The 20,230-nt window shown below is 40.5% G+C and overlaps 1 protein-coding gene and 1 non-coding gene across 9 annotated transcripts in view; one reads left to right on the top strand and one right to left on the bottom strand.

Moving 5' to 3' along the window:
- The window catches only part of PHKB (phosphorylase kinase regulatory subunit beta), a 248,057-nt gene that overhangs the window by 212,083 nt on the left and 15,744 nt on the right, over positions 1-20,230 (bottom strand). The window lies entirely within an intron of this gene.
- On the top strand, positions 11,377-11,479 carry LOC111752354 (U6 spliceosomal RNA). The gene has a single exon (XR_002787322.1). It is a non-coding gene; the product is annotated as a U6 spliceosomal RNA (small nuclear RNA).

The following is a 20,230-nucleotide window of genomic DNA, read 5'->3' as shown; positions in this document are numbered from 1 at the left end:
GGGTCTACACACTCCCAGTGAAGCTCATTAACTAAGAAAGAAAATAAAATCAGGTACAAATGATTGCACCTTAGAAATTCTGTAAATGTATATACAAAAACTAAAGAAGACACCTTGACATGGAAGGACTGTGGTTGATAGACTGAAGTGTGTCCCCCCAAAATATATGTTGTAAATCCTAACCTCTATGCCTGTGGTGGAGCCCTGGTGGTGCAGTGGTTAAGAGCTCCCTGCTAACCGAAAAGGTGGCAGTTCGAATCCACCAGCCGCTCCTTGGAAACCCTACCGGGCAGTTCTACTCCGTCCCATAGGGTCGCTATGAGTCAGAATTGACTTGACGGCAATGGGTCTGGACATCAAGGACATCATACATGATGAAAGCAAGAGGTCATATATACATATATACACATTATGTGTGTGTGTATGTATGTATGTATGTATTCGTTCTGTTGTACATACAGTTGTTATGAGTCAGAATCCAATGGACATGGAATCCACTAGACAGCAAAGCATTTGGTTTTGGTTTTGAACAGTGGTTATAATCTCATTCAGGAATGGCTTGTTTTTGTTATGTCAATGAGTCAGGGTTAGTGCAGGGTGTGTTTTCAGTCAATCTCTTACATAATACAAAGGAACAGATCAGGCAAACAAACATAGGGGAAGACTGATGCCAAGCCACAAGATCTCCATGAACCGAGGAAACAGGAGCTAAAGAGACAAGGACCTTCCCCCAGAGCCTACACAGAGAAGAGGCCTTCCCCTAGAGCCAGCACCTTGACCTTGGACTTCCAGCTTCTTAAAGTGTGAGGAAATAAATTTCTGTTTGTTAAAGCCACCCACTTGTGATAGTTCTGTTACAGCAGCACTAGATAACTAAGACATGGTTGAGAAACACTTCTTTTACTTAGAGTTCTATTAATGGAGCTATTACTTTGATTTGTGTAACAAAAATAAAACCATCAAAAGTTATACTTTTATTACAATGAGGCAAGCCATCAGTGGTTCAGTGGTACACCTCTTGCCTTCCATGTAGGACAGTCAGGTCGACTTCCGGCCAATGCACTTCATATGCAGTGGGGGTTTGTATGCTGCTATGATTTTTTTTTTTTTTATGATGCTGAACAGGTTTCAGCAGAGCTCCCAGACTAAGACAGACTAGGAAGAAGGCCTAGTGATCTACTTCTGAAAATCAACCTATGAAAATCCCGTAGTTCACTATGATCCAATTCACAGCTAATCACGGGGATGGTTGCATTGTGCACAGGGTTACTCCGAGTCGGGGACCGATTCCTCAGCAGCTAACGAAAACAGAAAACATGCATATGGATGAAGACATCAATACCCATGGCCACTGAGCTGATTCTGACTCATGGTGACCCCATGTGCTCCACAGGGTTTTCGATGGCTGATTTTTCAGAAGATCACCAGGCCTTTCTTCTGAGGTACCTCTGGGTAGACTCCTCAGATCTTGAACCTTTTGGTTAGCAACTGAACACATTAATCATTTGTACCACCCAGGGACTCTGAACATGTAAGTAAAACTGAAATTAACCTGCATTACAATGTAGATGAATTTATTTTCATAGATTGTGTAATGATATTGTATCCCGTTCTTTTTGATGGAAAAGTGCTATTACATGGATAAACAAAAATGTGGTACACATATATAATGGAATCTCGGTCAGCCATAGAGAGAAATGAAGTGCTGGTATATGCTACAACACGGATGAACCTTGAAAACATTATGTTGAGTGAAGTCAGTCACTAAAGGACAAACGCTATATGATCCCCTACATGAAATATCTAGAATAGGCAAATGTAGAGACCAAAGTTGATTAGTGGTTACCAGTGGTGAGAGGGAGACGGGCGGGGAGGAAGAGGAGTCCTTTTTTAGGAAGCCCCGTATATCTGTCAATGGTGATTCTGGCACAATCCAAGTAATGCAACCAATGTCACTGATCTGGGCATGTAAAAAATGCTGCATTGGCAAACGCTGTGTTATATGTGTTTTTACGACAACACCAAAAAAATCGGAAAACAAAACAAGGGTCATCACACTTAAGGTGCCCACCCCCGAAAACAAAAAGCCTAAAATGGTTCTGTCAACGATTTTTTTCTCAAAAAAATCACTAATGGAGATTTTTCAGAGGCAGTGGTGAATAAACAAAATGAAATCCAGGCTTATCAAGAAAATAAGTACCTATTTAAGAGCTAAAAGATGTTCAAAGCACAATAGAAAAGGGTAAAAATAAACTCACATAATCCACTAAGAATCAAGACTTTCTTATACCTTCCTAGACCTTCCAAGAAAGCCCATGGCACATCCAGAACAGCTTGGTTAGGTGAATGCTGACATTTTAGTGATCACTATTGTATCGTTTCTGCTGTAACTAAGTAAAATTAAACATGAGCCCGTTATACACAATTTATGGTCTCTGGTACCCCAAATCTGAAGTCAAAAGAAAAATAATCAATGGTAACATTTTAAGCAAGAACTAGACATTTGGAGAACAATAATACGAATAAAAATGTTGAGGAGAAAGCAATCAGTGGGACGTGAATTCCCAGAGAAAATTTTTAAAAAGATGCAAAGTAACTAGAAAAATCTACAAGATTTTACAATTTCGATTGAGGTAAAATTAAAATGGAAATTTTTCATTTCTATGTTTTTCCCATTTGAATTATTCTGCACCAAACATAGCAAAGTAAAATGAAACTTATCAGTTATCAAACTTGTAAGATGAGTTTGAACATGTCAATCTGATCTTTTTACCTGCCAATTAATTCACTTCACACTAGAAGAATATAGTCTACATCTTCATTTCAGAACACATTATTGTCAAAAAGACACACCGACAGCAGTAACAGAGAATATGGACCAGGAGTTGTCACTTGGAGAAATGTCACAGTTTTATCATGAAGGAGGAAAGGGCTATTTACTAACAAGACAACTAAAGAAGGAAAGTTTCCTAAGAAATTCTGATGAGCCAAAACCATATTAAGAAACAGTATAAACTTGAGAAAAGTATAAACTTTCTGAATTTTACACTATAAAACATCAAGAAGGTTTCTGAGTGTTATGGGGTGGCTCTGGAGTTAAGAAAACACAAACAACATTGGGAATTCAAATAGCAACCATTAAAGGCATAAAAGGAGACCTGATGGCACAGCAGTTAAGAACTTGGCTGCTAACCAAAAAGTTGGCAGTTCGAATCCACTAGCTGCTCCCTGGAAACCTCTGGAGCAGTTCTACTCTGTCCTATAGTGTCATTATGAGTCAGAATTCACTTGATCGTAATGGGTTTTTTGGTTATTGCCACTGTATTGGTTTGCTGATCAGAGTTCTGATGATTAGTGACCTTGAATTTTCTCTTAGATCATGTTTTTTATGCCTTTATTTAACCCGTTGCTGTCCCGTCAATTCCAACTCATAGTGACCCTATTAAAAAAAAAAAAAGTTGTCAAGTCGATTCTGACTCATAGCAACACGCCAAGACCGAGTAGAACTACCCTATATGGTTTCCAAGGAGCACTTGGTAGATTGTAACCGTTGACCTTTTGACTAACAGCCGTAGCTCTTAAGCACTACGCCACCGGTGACCCTATGGGACAGAGCATATGAAGAAGAACACAGTATCAAGACTGGAGGAAGACTCATTAACAATCTGCATTATGCACATGACATAACCTTACTTGCTGAAAGTGAAGAGGACTTGAAGCACTTACTGATGAAGATCAAAGATCACAGCCTTCGGTACGGATTACACCTCAACGTAAAGAAAACGAAAATCCTCACAACTGGACCAATAAGCAACATCATGATAAATGGAGAGGAGACTGAGGTTGTCAAGGATTTCATTTTACTTGGATCCACAATCAATACCCGTGGAAGCAGCAGTCAAGAAATCAAATGACGCACTCCATTTGGAAAATTTGCTGCAAGGGATCTCTTTAAAGTGTCGAAAAGCAAAGATGTCATTTCAAAGACTAAGGTGCGCCTGACCCAAGCCATGGTGTTTTCAATCGCCTAAAATGCACACAAAAGCTGGACAATGAATAAGGAAGACCAAAGAATTGACGCCTTTGAACTGTGGTGTTGGCGAAGAATACTGAATATATCATGGATTGCCAAAAGTACAAACAAATCTGTCTTGGAAGAAGTACAACCAGAATGCTCCTTAGAAGCCAGAATGGTGAGATTATATCTCACATAATTTGGACATGTTATCAGGAGGGACCAGTCCCTGGAGAAGGACATCATGCTTGGCAAAGTTGAGGGTCAGCAAAAAGGAAGAAGACCTTCAACAAGATGGATGGACATAGTAGCTGCAACAATGGCTCAAGAATAACAACTATTTGAAGATGGCGCAGGACTGGGTAGTGTTTCATTCTGTTGTACGTAGGGTCGCTATGAGTTGGAACTGACTCGATGGCACCTAACAACAACAGAACAGAGTAGAACTGCCCCATAGGGTTTCCAAGTGGCAGGTGGTGGATTAGAACTGCTTACCTTTTGGTTAGCAGCTGAGCTCTTAACCACTGTACCACCAGGAATAGTTAACATTATTTTGGTGTAGTATTTACCATGATATGATTAAAAACTCTTTAATAAATACAAAAATGTTATTAATCATGACTTTGATGACCCCTGAAGTGATATTATCATTTCTCCAAATATAATGATGGACTAGATGCATTCTATTCATTCCACAAAAACAAAGGGAAAGGTTGAAATGGCAAACATCTTATATTTGACCACGATAAAATTTAAAAAAGAAAAAGGGGTACTAAAAATGTTCATCTGAAACAAGGTGGGGCTCAGAAAACAGGTCACGCCTGCCTTGACTCTGAAAACAACAGCAATTTAAGTAATGAACTGCCATCTAAATATGAAGGTAACAGTTGAAATCTAGGAGGGCATGAATCAAAATTATACACACACATGCACACATACTCAATATCACAGCTCTAAAGCACAGGAAAAATGCCTTTACAAATGTAGGCGCATGCCACAAGAAACGAGACACTATATAAGAAAATTTTTGAAGCTATACGCACAGAAATGTTTAGGTGAAGACATATGTCATTAACAGGTTAACTTTCATTTAAAAACTGACTCCTGTGCCCTTTGTAAGTACAGAGAATTTTATTACAAATCTAAATCCCTAGAAAGGCCAACAGAATTCTGATTTTCTTCCTCAACTAAAAAAAGAAATTTTTAGATTAAAAAAAAGGCCCAGTGCATCCTTTCAAGCATTTCTTTAAGCTATATATATAAATATACATGAAATTTATCACACCTGTAATCCATAACACACCCACTGTTTTTATCATGAACATTAGTTGTTTTGTTTTGACCTTACCTTACCCCTTGCCCTCATTTCTCCTCCTTCCCAGGTAATCATATTCCATGTCTATAAAGTCACAGGAGCTGTGGTGGTGCAGCGGTTAAGAGCTCAGATGCTAACCACACAGAGTGGCAGTGTGAATCTACTAGCCAGCCACTCCTTGGAAACTCTATGGGGCAGTTCTACTCTGTCCTACAGGGTCGCTATGAGTAGGAACCAACTCAACAGCAACAGATTTTGGTTTGGTTGATACAGTCATAATCAAACCAAGCTAAAACCCATTGCCGTCAAGTATGATTATATTATTCCAACTCATACAGACCCTGTAGCACAGAATAGAACTGCTCCAATCGGGTATCTACCTGGTAGCATAGTAGTTAAGTGCTACAGCTGCTAACCAAAAGGCTGGCAGTTCAAATCCACCAGGCACTCCTTGGAAACTCTAAGGGGCAGTTTTGCTCTGTTCTACAGGGTAGCTATGAGTAGGAATCATCTTAAGGGCGCTGGGTTTTTTGGTATACATGACTCGGCACTTTGAGCATGTTCAAGATTACAGATATCTCATTGCAAAACAAAGAAACAAAACTTACAACCATGATTTTCTTTTCCATTCAGTTCTACCATTCACAGAAATTAAAAACATTAAGGAATAAATGGATCCTCAATAGGGGAATGAATGAATAAATTATGATACCTCCATTCAATGAAGTACCTTGAAATGTTAAAGAAGGTAGCCCTGTTCATAATATCATGGAAGATCACAAAAACATAATGTGAAAAATGTAACACAGAATATAAAGCATGATCCTATGTATGTTAAAAATAAGCATGTGATCTTTGTAAACGTATACATATACATAGAAAACCAGTAATTAGAAAAGACAAGAAGGATACATACTAACTCGTTACAAATGATTACCACTAGGCAGAGAAGTGTTTTTGCTCTACATAATTCTGATTTTCTAAGAAGATATTCATCCATTACTTGTGTAGTTTTTATAATGAGAAAGGGACACTTAAGAGCCTATTACTATGTATTGCACAAGATACTTGAGACACAATATCTCACTTTATCATCTGGACAAAGTTTTAAGTTTTGTTACCTGAGGCACACATAAGTTATTAATAGGCATCTGGATTTTAACACAGGGTCTAGGAAGACAAACCTCACAAAAATGTTTGGCTGAGAAGAATTAAAAGTCCTTAATCCTTGCTTTAATTTCTGCCTTAAAACAGCAGACTCTGCTAAAATTGTATGTACCAAAAAACCAAAAACCAAACCTAGTGCCGTTGAGTCAATTCCGACTCATAGCAACCCTATAGGACAGAGTAGAACTGCCCCACAGAGTTTCCAAGGAGCGCCTGGTGGATTCGAACTGCCGTCCCTTTGGATAGCAGCCGTAGTACTTAAGCACTAGGCCACCAGGGTTTCCACTGTATGTACCTAAACACACAGACATACACTTTAACTGACTTAACTACCACTATTTATCATCACAGTTCATGTAAACCTTCAACTTGTTAAGTTCATATGTTTCTCCGTGGTGGATGGCAAGCTGGGAAAAAGACATTTTAAATGTAAAACATGAAACAACATGATTTCATAAAAATGAAGTAAAATTTCCCTATTCAACTTATCCAACTAAGATGTGAAAAGGCCATACCACTATTCCCAATTCATTTTTAATAAAAAGGTATTTAGTTCTTCCAGTGGCCTTTCTGGAAGGAGCATGGCCTATAAAATCTATTTAAGGATAGTAGATCCAGTTGATGTTTCATGTGCTGAACTTATAAATACCAATCACTCAATTACCTATTTCATTTTTCTTTTTACTTATAGTCCAATAGAGCACCTTGCCATAACATACCTTAATTTTGTATGATTTTTATGAGGTCAGAGTCATATTCCAATAATTCTAAGAAGTTTTCAGAACTCCTCTTTAGGAAAAAGAAATGCATTCAGAAGTGACACAACTTTTTGATTTTTTTTTGTGTGTGTGCTTTAAGTGAAAGTTTACAAATCAAGTCAGTCTCTCATGCAAAAACTTACATATGCCTTGCTATATACTCCTAATTGCTCTCCCCCTAATGAGACAGCACACTCCTTCCCTCCACTCTTTTTGTGTCCATTCCACCAACTTCTGACCCCCTCTGTCCTCTCATCTCCCCTCCAGATAGGAGATGCCAACATAGTCTCATGTGTCTACTTGATCCAAGAAGCTCATTCTTCACCAGTATCAGTTTCTATCCCACTGTCCAGTCCAATCCCTGTCTGCAGAGTTGGCTTTGGGAATGGTTCCTGTCTTGGGCTAACAGAACGTATGGGGACCATGACCACCGGGGTCTTTCTAGTCTCAGTCAGACCATTAAGTCTGGTCTTTTTCTGAGAGTTTGGTGTCTGCATCCCACTGCTCTCCTGCTCCATCAGAGGTTCTCTGTTGTGTTCCCTGTCAGGGCAGTCATTGGTTGTAGCCAGGTACCATCTAGTTCTGCTCTCAGGCTAATATAGTCTCTTGTTTATGTGGCCCCTTCTGTCTCTTGGGCTCGTAATTGCCTTCTGTCCTTGGTGTTCTTCGTTCTCCTTTGATCCAGGTGGGTTGAAACCAATTGATGCATCTTAGATGGCTGCTTGCTGGCGTTTAAGACCCCAGACGCCACTCTTCAAAGTGGGATGCAGAATGTTTTCTTAATAGATTTCATTACGCCAATTGACTTAGATGTCCGCTGAAACCATGGTCCCCAGCCCCCTGCCCCTGCTAAATAAGCATTCATTCATTTATTCAGCAAGTACTGGTTCAGCAAGTACTGGTTGAGGGCCATCTATGTGCCAGACATGGGGCAAGGTTCTGGAAAGTCAGTGATGAATGAGGGACACAGCCTCAGCCCTCAATGTGTCACTCTGTAGTAAATTTTCAGGTACTTTTCTAAATCTTCATAAAGATCACCTTGATATTCTTCAGGGTTTCCTTGTACTTATTTTTCTTTTAATTGTACTTTAGATGAAGGTTTACGGAACAAACTAGCTTCTCATTAAACAGTTAGTACACATATTGTTTCATGACATTGGTTAACAATGCCATGACATGTCGACACACTCCCTTCTCAACCCTTGGGTTCCTTATTACCAGCTTTCCTATCCAATCCTGCCTTCTAGTCCTTGCCCCTGAGCTGGTGTGCCCCTTTAGTCTCGTTTTGTTTTACGGGCCTCTCTAATCTTTGGCTGAAGGGTGAACTTCATTACTGAGCTGAAAGGGTGCCTGGGGGCCATACTCTCGGAGTTTCTTCAGTCTCTGTCAGGCTAGTAAGTCTGTTCTTTTTTTTGTGAGTTAGAATTTTGTTCTACATTTTCCTCCAGATCTGTCTGCGACCTTCTATTGTGATCCCTGTCAGAGCAGTCAGTGGTGGTAGCTGGGCACCATCTAGTTGTATTGGACTCAGTCTGGTGGAGGTCGTGGTAGTTATGGTCCATTGATCCTTTGGACTAATCTTTCCCTTGTATCTTTAGTTTTCTTCATTTTCCCTTGCCTCCAATGAGGTGAGTCCAGTGGAGTATCTTAGATGGCCGTTCACAGGCTTTTAAGACCCCAGACGCTACTCACCAAAGAAGAATGTAGAATGTTTTCTATATAAACTATGTTATGCCAGTTGAACTAGATGTTCCCCGAGACCACGTTCCCCACAGCCCTCAGCCCAGCAATTTGGTCCCTCAGGGAGTTTGGATGTGTCTATGGAATCTCCATGACCTTGCTTTGTACAAGTTGAGCTGCCTTCCACAGTATTGAGAAGCGACACAACTGTTTAAATGTTCTCAACAGTAGTTGTTTTATTCACTGTTATATCCCCAGTGCCATCAGTGCCAGCACATTAAAAAAAAAAAAAAAAAAAAAATTGCCATCAAGTCGATTTTGACCCATAGCAACCCTACAGGACAGAGCAGAAGTGCCCCATAGAGTTTCCAAGGAGCACCTGGTAGATATGAACTGCCAGCCTTTGGTTAGCAACCATAGCTCTTTACTACTACACAAACACCTAACAAATATGTATTGAATAAATGAAACCAATACCTTTTGTATAAAATTTGCCAAAAGTTACTTGGAATCAGCTGCAAAAAATAATGTGGGAGATCCATTATGGCAGATGAAGTTAACTAAGACGCCAACACATCAGTAAGTCATTTAACTTGCTCTATTCTTCTAATATATTCTGTTTCATTCTGTTGTTTATAAAGGGGTTTCTGAATGAAATCATAAAAAGAGGTGAATGAAGTATGATATGAGCAATGGCAACATCAGATGGATCACTTTATGATAGAGATTTGTCAAAAGACACCAAGAGTCATTATCTCACACTTACACTACATGTGAAAAAATTTAAATTCCAAACTTAAATAATAACATCTTAGTTCAATATTATTGAATTATATGGAAGGGGAAAAAAAGAACTTCAATATACACCATTTCCAATCTTAACAAGAAACATCTAATTTGACTATGTCTTCTGTTATTGTAGTAATAAAAACATGGGCTATTAGGCTTCTGCTGTGCTGTATGTCATTCTACATGAGCTCTAGAGAAATAACACTCTCAAGCCATTCAACATTTTGAAGATGGATCTGAACAGTTTCTAGATGTCTTCTACATTTTGACGAAGCCTGGTTTATATTCCTGTCTTGGCAAAGTGCAGCGATGAAATTGATATGAACGTTATTACTACTAATTAAAAACCGCCCAGATACCACTTTGTGTATTAGGGATGAAGAGAGGTGCAGTCTTGAATGTTAATCTAAAAAATCACAATAAACCATAAATTAACAAAGTAAGCCGATCCCATAGGAATAAAAATACTTATAACCAAAATAAAACTGGAAATCATTCTGAAAGAGTAGATGGAGTTTGTAGGTAATGAATGCTAGTTACTTTTTTCCCATCACAATGCAGTGACGTGTAGATTGGTGGCTAAGTGACAGGGCAGAGATGGCACTGCCCTTTCTATGCACTGTTTCGGTATAACCCTTAGACTTTGGCAATTTGCTCCAATGCTGTCCCAAGGGTCTGTGTTGAGGAACTGCCTTCTGTAAAGACTCATCTATGATAAAATCATCAACTGACCAAAACTTCTTGTACGGAACCCAAACCAAGTTTCACTCTTTACTGAATCAGGTTGAATTCCAGATTCAGTCAAGTAAAAGAGAGGTCTCCCTACCCATAGCATAAAATTCCCAGAAGGGAGTGTCTTAAGGCCTGAGAGGCTACGGTAAGAACAGGCCTGGGCTATAATCACAGCTGTAACGCTTTGTAACTTTCAAGACTCTCTAAGCCTGGTCTTTTCAAGTGTAAAGTGAGGAAAATTATATAATGAAGTATTTTAAGTAAAGCAGCTACCACAGTGTTCATTAAATACTATTTGTCTTCCTGTCCTCACCGTGAAACTTCTGAATCTCTTCTGGCACCTAGCACAGCACTGAACACAAAATAGGAAATATAGGAATTCCCGATTAATTTGGCTTTGCCAGGTTAACATCACAATTCTCTTGTTAATGCAAGGATGGGTACCCCGTACAGTGATTTTAAAGCAGCAATTTAAATAATTTTAAGAAACAGAAAAAGATGACTGAGTGCAATGTGAGCTGTAAATACAACATTAAAGCACTCCAGGTTCCTACGGGCAGTTTAGAGTTGACGGGCAGAAGCTGTGGATAACCAAGATCACCACTCTCTTCAGCCTCACCAGATGGAGGAGCATTACTCAGGGCAGGAAAGGAGGAAAGCTCCACCGAATATGACCCTGTGCATGCAGGAATGACACAAATAGGTCTTCAACCAAATTTTACAAGCAAAATGAAAAATCATTCCTGAACCATGACTATTCAGAACTAATCTCAATTTCATTTAAAAGTCACTACAAACCTCCAGGCCTAACTGGGTCCAATTATCAAGCACCACTGAAAAACATACTGTGGGGAGACAAGGCAAACTCTTAAGATCCCTTGGGAGCAAAACCAAATCCCACATTAAGAAATGTAGAATGAGTGCTCAATTTGGCAACACATATACTAAAATTGGAAAGTATAGAGATTAGCAGGGCCCCTGCACAAGGATGACATGCACATTCGTGAAGTGTTCCATATTTTTAAGACAGTACACAATACTGGGAAAGCCACCACAACTTGTGCAAGGCAAGGTCAGGGAAGCTCCATAGACACATCCAAACTCCCTGAGGGACCAAATTGCTGGGCTGAGGGCTGTGGGGACCACGGTCTCGGGGAACAACTAGCTCAACTGGTATAAAATATTTTATAAAGAAAATATCCTACATTCTACTTTAGTGCGTAGTGTCAGGGGTCTCAAAAGCCTTCGAGTGGCCACCTAGGATACTACACTGGTCTCACCCCTTCAGAAGCAAGGAAGAATGAAGAAAACTAAAGACACAAGGGAAAAATTAGTCCAAAGGGTTAATGGATCACATCTACCACGGCTTTCACCAGACTGAGTCCAGTATAACTAGATGGTGCCCAGATACCACTACTGACTGCTCTGACGGGCATCACAATAGAGGGTCCTGGACAGAACTGGAGAAAAATGTAGAGCAAAATTCTAACTCAAAAAGAAAAGACCAGATTTGCTGACCTGACAGAAACTGAAGAAACCCTGAGAGTATGGCCCCCAGACACACTTTCAGCTCAGTAATGAAGTCCTCCTGAGGTTCACCCTTCAGCCAAAGTTTATACAGGCCCATAAAACAAAACAAGACTAAAGGGGCACACCAGCCCGGGGGCAAGGACTAGAAAGCAGGAGGAGACGGGAAAGCTGGTTATAGGGAACCCAAGGTTGAGAAGGGAGAGTGTTGACATGTTGTGGGGTTGTTAACCAATGTCATAGGATAATGTGTGTACTGACGGTTTAAGGAGAAACTAGTTTGTTCTGTAAACTTTCATCTCAAGTACAATAAAAAAAATTAAAAAAAAAAAAAAAAAAGTAGAATGAGTATTAGACCCCTCAGACCCACAATATAAAAAACAAAATCACATCCACTGTCATCCAGTCAATTCCAACTCATAGTGACACTACAGGACAGAGCTGAACTGCCCCACAGGGTTTCCAAGGCTGTAGTCTTCACGGAAGCAGACTGCCACATCTATCTCCCGTGAAGTGGCTGGTGGATTTGAACCACTGACCATGTGGTTAGCAGCTGAGCACTTCACCACTGTACCACCAGGACTCACCCACAATATAAAGAAGATATATTAAAATGTAAATAAACCTACCTTTCTAATACATAAATTTAAAATTATAGAATTGGAATTATTTTTTAAGTCCTAATTCATCAAATGATACACCATTCAAACTACCCAGTTTGGCTTAAAATTTTCATATCTATTCTCTTTAACTTGATCATATTTTTTATGGACTCTTAGTTTTTTATGTAATACAAAACTAGATGTGACTACAGATAAATAAGAAGATTAATAAAACTTCGCTGTATTCTAATTTGCATTCTAATTTAGTTATTTTATTGCAGCAAAAATTGAAATGAACACTGGAGTCATGACAATGGAGATTTAAGGTATCCAGCTTATACTGCTGCAAGTGAAACCTAACTAATTCTGTAACAGGAAACCATCATGGAAATCACCCCAGAGCTTCCTAGTTTTTTGTAGTTAATTTGAAGACTGCTTGCTGCTTCCCCTACTTTTCAAAGAAAATTACATTCTATTACTTGAATGGGAAGAAAGATGTGGAAGTCTGCTTCTGTAAAGATTACAGTCTTGGAAACCCTATGGTGCAGTTCTACTCTGTCCTACTGGGTCTCTATGAGTCAGAATCGACTTGGCAGCAACGGGTTGGGGTATTACTTGAAACACCTATCCCTATTTTTATGTTCACTCTATAAGATGGTTGATCTTATCTTACAAGGATGCCTAGGGAAAAAAAGGCTTCTAAAAGTCAGTTTTACTGCCATCATTCTGCTTTAAGTGTTAAACTGCATGAGATATAAAAAGAGGCAGGAAGGAACCCCACCAACACCAAAGGTCTCCACAAAGTCCTTCAAGCGATCAGCACTTCAGGTTCTCAAACAAACACTTGTGGAAAATAAACTGGACTGGAGAAAAAAATCATCTTAACTTCCAGTGCTGACCAATTATGTGTCTTATTTCCATTCAGTTGACTAGGCAACTCCCTGAAGATGGAAGCTGTCTGTCATTACACACCAAAGCACAGCTGCTTGTTAAAATGGAGACTACATGAAAAAAAACAAACCTGTTGCTATCAAGTCGATTCCGACTCATAGCTGCCCTGTAGGACAGAGCAGAACCGCCCCACAGGGTTTCCAAGGAGTGGCTGGTGGATTTGAACTGCTGACCTTTTGGTTAGCCACTGGGGTTTCCCCTAGACTTAAATGGGATCCCCAAATATAATTAGTGTAATCAAATATGGTAAAGATGATAGAAGGAGAGATCAATGTCCAGTCGTTACCAATATAGCATCTGCTGGAAATTTTAACCTATTAATACACAACAATGGCTTCAAAAAGAATGGCCTGAACTAGCAACCCAGAAGCAGCCAGAGTCATACCTAGAAACTGGGGGCGCGCCTAGTGGAAATCAGGGACACAGATGATGATCCATTCATCCAAACACTACGTCCAAGATTGGGAACATGAGCATACCTAACTCCGAGTCCAGAATCTAGAGTCTGATGTATCCGACAGAGAGGAGGCTGTCAGAGGACTACTGCACAACAAGTATGGTGCTTTCAGCAAACTTTGCTCCTCAAACTGCAAGGCAAAGGCCTCCCTGGGGGCTGGCCCCCATCCCAGACCTGCTGAATTGGAATCTGCGTTTTAAAGAGATGCATGGTAATCTGTATTCACATACAGGTTGGCTGAAGACTTCAGTTTTCTAATCCTGAGCTGGATGGTTTCCTGGGAGGCTGAGATCTCAAGAAATCTCAGAAAACCTGGGCTCTGGCCCCTGCCCTGTCGCTAGTGCGTCTGTGACCTGGACAAGTAATTTCCGTCACTTCAACAAGGGTGTGGGGCTGAAGAATTGCCCACTGTGATCTGGGCTCTGAAATGCTGGGAAAGTCGGCAGGGATGCAGGTAAGGAAGCAGCTGAAGGGTAACTTTGATTCAGTCAAGAAGCAGGATGGGGCAGAGAGTAAAGATAAGGTAGGCTCTGGATAAGGAATAAAAGGATTTTACTTTTCTACTTCAAACATTATTATTACAAGTTTAAAAACTCAAAATAAAAGGCTCTTTTCAAGATTCGCAGCAGATGCCCAACATGGTGAATGCACTAACTGTACACTTTAAGATGGTTGATTTCATGTTATGTGGATTTTATCTCAAAAAAAAAAGGGCAAAACAAACAAAAAAAACCACTCACATGATTATAAGGAGTAGTGATGGGACCACGTTATAACCGCAGTTTTCCCAATACTGCTACTATGTACACAAAGAACCAAGCCAACTGCCACTGAGTTGATACCAATTGATGGACACCCCACATGGTGCAGAGGAGAACTGCCTTCCACAGGGTTTTCATGACTGTGACCTTTCGGAAGCAGACTGCCAGGCCTTTCTTCCAAAGCACCTTTCGGTGGGTTCAAACTGCCAACCACCTGGTTAGCCGTAGAGGGCTTAACCATCAGTGCCAACTGTGGACTTCTACCTATTCCGACTCATAGCAGCCCTTTAGGACAGAGCAGAACTGCCACCATAGGGTTTCCTAGGCTGAAGTCTTTACAGAAGCAGACTGCCCCCTCTTTCTTCTGCAGAGCAGCTGGTGTGTTCAAACCACGGGCCTTTTGGTTAGCAGCCAAGTGCTTTAACTACTGTGCCACCAAGGCTCCATACTCCTACCTGAAGCTCCTTGAAAAAGGCCCAAAAAAAACTCACTTTTACCAAATCCTTTGAAAGAGGGGGTTGCATTATGATCAGAAATACCCTGAACTTCCAACCTATCAGTTGACACCTCAAAACTTCTGTAGGCATTTAACACCAGTGAGGCTGGACTGGCTCTGCAGAGGTGGTACTTCCATCTAGTAAAAAAAAAAAACAGAAGGGGAAGGAGGGAGAGAGGGAGGCAGAAGGGGGGAGAGAGAGAAGAGGAAGTCGACTTGGGGAGAGCAGAGGAGGGGGGTGGAAGGAAGGGAGGGAGGGAAAGAGAGAGATCAAACAGTTTTGTTCTCTTAGGAAAATTCAACTCTACAATTCTTAGAGGACTATAAAGACACTTCAAAAGCAATTACTTTTTACAAAGCAAATCACCTAATTTCATAATTTCAAAAATCACTCAGCAACCTGATTTTCATTTTTAGACTGTCATTCTGGTGTGGCAGCACCCACTGGGGACCCCTCAACAGCAGGTATGCAGACAGACCTTGACCCCAGCATAGCCAGGAGATGACCAGAACCTGACTCTTCGTGGTGCTTTAAAACATTTGCTCCCCATTAACCAGCCATTTACTCCACAGGCAACATGCCTCACAACAGGTGGGGAACATGGTTTCAAACAAAAGACATGAACAGGAAGTTACGCAGCCGACAAGGGGTCGGACTGCACAGAGAGGGAGAGGAAATCATGTAAAACAGGATGACAAGATGCCCTCTTCCATTCTCCCAACTCCTACAATCCTTGTCGTCTCTACCACACAATTTATTCAGTTGTGTGTGTTAATCATAAAAGGTGAGAACTGATGTTAGGTGCCGTCAAGTCGGTTCTGACTCATAGCGACCCTATGCACAACAGAATGAAACACTGCTTGGTCCTGAGCCATCCTTAAAACCCTTGTTATGCTTGAGCTCATTGTTGCAGCCACTGTGTCAATCCACCTCACTGAGGGTCTTCCTCTTTTCCGCTGACGCTGTACTTTGCCAAGCATGAGGTCCTTCTCCAGGGACTGATCCTTCCTAACAACATGTCCAAAGTATGTAAGACACAGTCTCGCCATTCTTGCTTCTAAGGAGCATTCTGGTTGTACTTCTTCTAAAACAGATTTGTTCGTTCTTTTGGCAGTCCATGGTATATTCAATATTCTTTGCCAACACCACAATTCAAAGGCGTCAATTCTTCTTCGGTTTTCCTTATTCATTGTCCAGCTTTCGCATGCATATGATGCAATTGAAAATACCGTGGCTTGGGTCAGGCACACCTTAGTCTTCAAGGTGACATCTTTGCTCTTCAACACTTTAAAGAGGTCCTTTGCAGCAGATTGGAATCCCTTGTGGCGTAGTGGTTAAGCCCTACGGCTGCTAACCAAAAGGTCAGCAGTTCAAATCCACCAGGTACTCCTTGGAAACCCTATGGGGCAGTTCTACCCTGTCCTACAGGGTCGCTATGTGTTGGAATCAACTCGACAGCAACGGGTTTGGTTTGGTCTTGCAGCAGACTTACCCAATGTAATACGTCTTTTGATTTCTCAACTGCTGCTTCCATGGCTGTTGATTGTGGATCCAAGTAAAACGAAATCCTTGACAACTTCAATCTTTTCTCTGTTTATCATGATGTTGCTTATTGGTCCAGTCGTGAGGATTTTTGTTTTCTTTATTTTGAGGTGCAATCCATACTGAAGGCTGTGTGGTCTTTGATCTTCATCAGTAAGTGCTTCAAGTCCTCTTCACTTTCAGCAAGAGAGGTTGCGTCATCTGCATAACGCAGGTTAATGAGTCTTCCTCCAATCCTGACGCCCCGTTCTTCTTCATGTGGTCCAGCTTCTTGTATTATTTGCTCAGCGTACAGATTGAATAGGTGAGAACTGAAAGCAACACAAATTCCTGTCCCTGTTAAAGAATACTGGGCATGCTTTCCTTTCCCTAAGTTAAACAAAACTGAGAATAAGTAAAAAGAATTTAATTACTTGAAGAAATATTTCCCCATAGAAAATAAGAACACAAACCAACCAAGATACTTACAAATATCAAGACTAACACCTTTTTTTTTATCAAGGCTTGCTTCAGGATCCTTGTGTCACTGTGCCCAATGACCCAAAGTTACCATGTTACCAACTCTGCCCAGTCCTTACCAGTTCCCCATCTTGCAATAAAACCCAAACTCATCGCCGTGAAGTCGATTCTGATTCATAGCGACATTATGGGACAAAGTAGGACTGCCCCATATGGTTTCCAAGGAGTGCCTGGTGGATTTGATCATCCTATGTCACCAGGGTTTCCAATACCTGCCTTAAAATCATCCAGTCCTGGCCCTGAAACTTATATTATTCCTCCCCTGACTGCCCTTGCTGAGACCCTACTGAGATTCCATCCAGGTGGTATTCTCCCTTGTTACAATATGTCTAATAAACTCAGCTTTGCTTGATTGTGATGGTTAATGTTATGTGTCAACTTGCCTAGACTATCCTGCCCAGTTGTTTGGCCAAACACTAGTCTAGCTGCTGTCATGGAGCTAATCAGTTAGCCTTGGGTAGAGCAGATTACCTTCCACAGTGTAGTATCATGTAATATGATTTAATGGCCTCACTTACAATGTAATGTAATATAATTACCATCCATAATGCAATCTAATATAATATAACCAATCAGTCAGCTGAGGTCATACCAGTACAGGGTGGTCCTAAACCTAATCACTTCTGAGTGACCAGAATAGATACAGAGACACACACACAGGGGAAGACAGATAACACGCGAGGAAACCAACACCAAGGACTACTGGCACACACCAGAAACCAAGAGAGAGGCTCACAGAAGCAATGGACATGATAGAGACCCTCATTTGGACTTTTAGCCTCCAAACAGAGAAAAAATAAATTTCTGTCTCTAAAGCCACCCAGTGTGGTGGTATTTGCATTACAGTAGCACTAGGTAACTAAGACGGTGACCAACACGTTTTTCTGGTACCTTTTGTCAACAGTCAGTAACTGAGTGCCACAATATTTTGAACCAGGAAAGAACATTAAGAAGTATCTGACCAAAAAATTCACAATTTGCTCAAAAATACAGAGCTAGTTAAGAGCAGAGCCAACATCAGAACCAAGGTTTCCTGACCCTCTCTTCAGGGATCTGACATTAAAAAAAAAAATTCATTCATCATTTTAGTCTCTTTATCCTGGGCAAAGACACTGCTTTATGCTACTATTATTCACTAGTATACCCAGGACACCACACTTGGTGGGATTTGTCAATATGCAACATGTCAGACTGGAAGTTGTCATTGTTAGGTGCCACCAAGTCAATTTCGACTCATAGAGATCCCTACACACAACAGAAGAAAACACTGCTAGGTTGTTAGCTTTTATACAATGGTGATAATATGAGATTCAAAAAGGTAAAGAATAATATAATAACCTCATTATTATCACCATCATAAAAAAAACAATTAACATTTGAACATTTACTATGTGCAAAGCACTGTGCAGAGAGCTTTCTATGCATGACTTCCTTTAATCCTCACGATAACCCTACTAAGTAGGTAACATTATTATCCCCTTCTTACAGATGGAAAAACCAAGGTCCAGTGACTTATCCATGGTCACATCGTTATCAAGTAGAAAAGCCATAATTTAAACACTCAAGCATGCTTTGATTTTTGTTTTAGGTTAAAAAAAAAAAAAAAGATGAGTATATACTTATTATTTCAGGTCTTCCCTTATTTCATTTCTTATCATGAAAAGAACACAGGATCATAGTAATATATAAGCTGCCTCCAAGACAACATTTAAATCAGAAATATGCTTTAATGACAATTTCTAACCTATTCCAGGACTGATGAGCACACTTTCTCCACGTCAGCCGTCTAGGGGAGCTGTCTCCGCCATCACGTGCTTGATGCACTTGGCCTTCACCTAGATTTCACTTCCTTTCACTTCCATTTCAACAGCTGCAGTTCAAGATGACTGCAACACACAAGAATAAAGAGAGCTCTCGTCTACAGATTAATACATGAGCGCTACTAGGTGCTAAGCTAAAGAGGTCTAATGTGTACAGAGTTTCCCCTGATGAGCTTCCTGCATTGCATGCAGGGCTTTTCCAGAAACAGATTTTATATTGTTTCTTTTTCTGGAAAAAATTTGCATTTACACTAGATGGCAAGATTTAGGAAGCTAACTCATTTAAAAGTGTACCGTTTTACTCTCTCCTCGTTACCATATAAATGCTATAAATGCTAAATTCAAATTTTGGAGCCCTGGTGGTATAACGGTTAAGCACTCGGCTGCTAACTGAAAGGTCGGCAGCTCTAACCCACCAGCCACCCCTTGGGAGAAAGATGTGGCAGTCTGCTTCCATAAAGATTACAGGTGTGGAAGCCCTATGGGGCAGTTCCACTGTCCTATAGGGTCAGAACCGACTTGACGCCAGTGGGTAAGTTCAAATTTCTTGGTATCTTAGGTAAAATCCGCACTGTGATAGACAAGGTTTATCAAACAGCACTGACCACCTCTATGTCGGAAACAATGTGGATGAACAACCTGTGTGACTTTTTTCCATTCTCCCTCCAGGGAAAGCACAGCTCGGCACAGAGACTGCTGAAGGCTTTTGCGCAAGGGGCAAAGGCAGCCAGCCACGCTGTCTACGGCTTAAGAACCAAGCATGTTCTCACAAAGTCATATGGTTATTATACACTTTGGTCACTATTTTGCTTCATTTATTACATTTTGCTTTTAGACTTGAACTGTGTATGTTTTCGGACTTGACCAACAGGGGAAGTATCTTTAGTATGAAAATATGTTCTGATTCAAAAACAGCAGAAAAATCTGTTCACCAAATAAAATGATTAGATAACACAGAGTGCTGGGAAGTTCATTCTGTACAAAAACAGCCCTAACTCTTTTTAGCCCGACTTAGGAATTCATTCAACTTTCATTCTTATTCAACTTTGCGTCCCCAGCACCAAGCCTATAATCAGGGACAATTGATAAAAAGCTGTA

The sequence above is a fragment of the Loxodonta africana genome, chromosome 21, assembly GCF_030014295.1.
Source record: "Loxodonta africana isolate mLoxAfr1 chromosome 21, mLoxAfr1.hap2, whole genome shotgun sequence".
In the NCBI taxonomy this organism is placed as follows: domain Eukaryota; kingdom Metazoa; phylum Chordata; class Mammalia; order Proboscidea; family Elephantidae; genus Loxodonta; species Loxodonta africana.
This window is presented reverse-complemented; position numbering and strand designations above follow the sequence as displayed.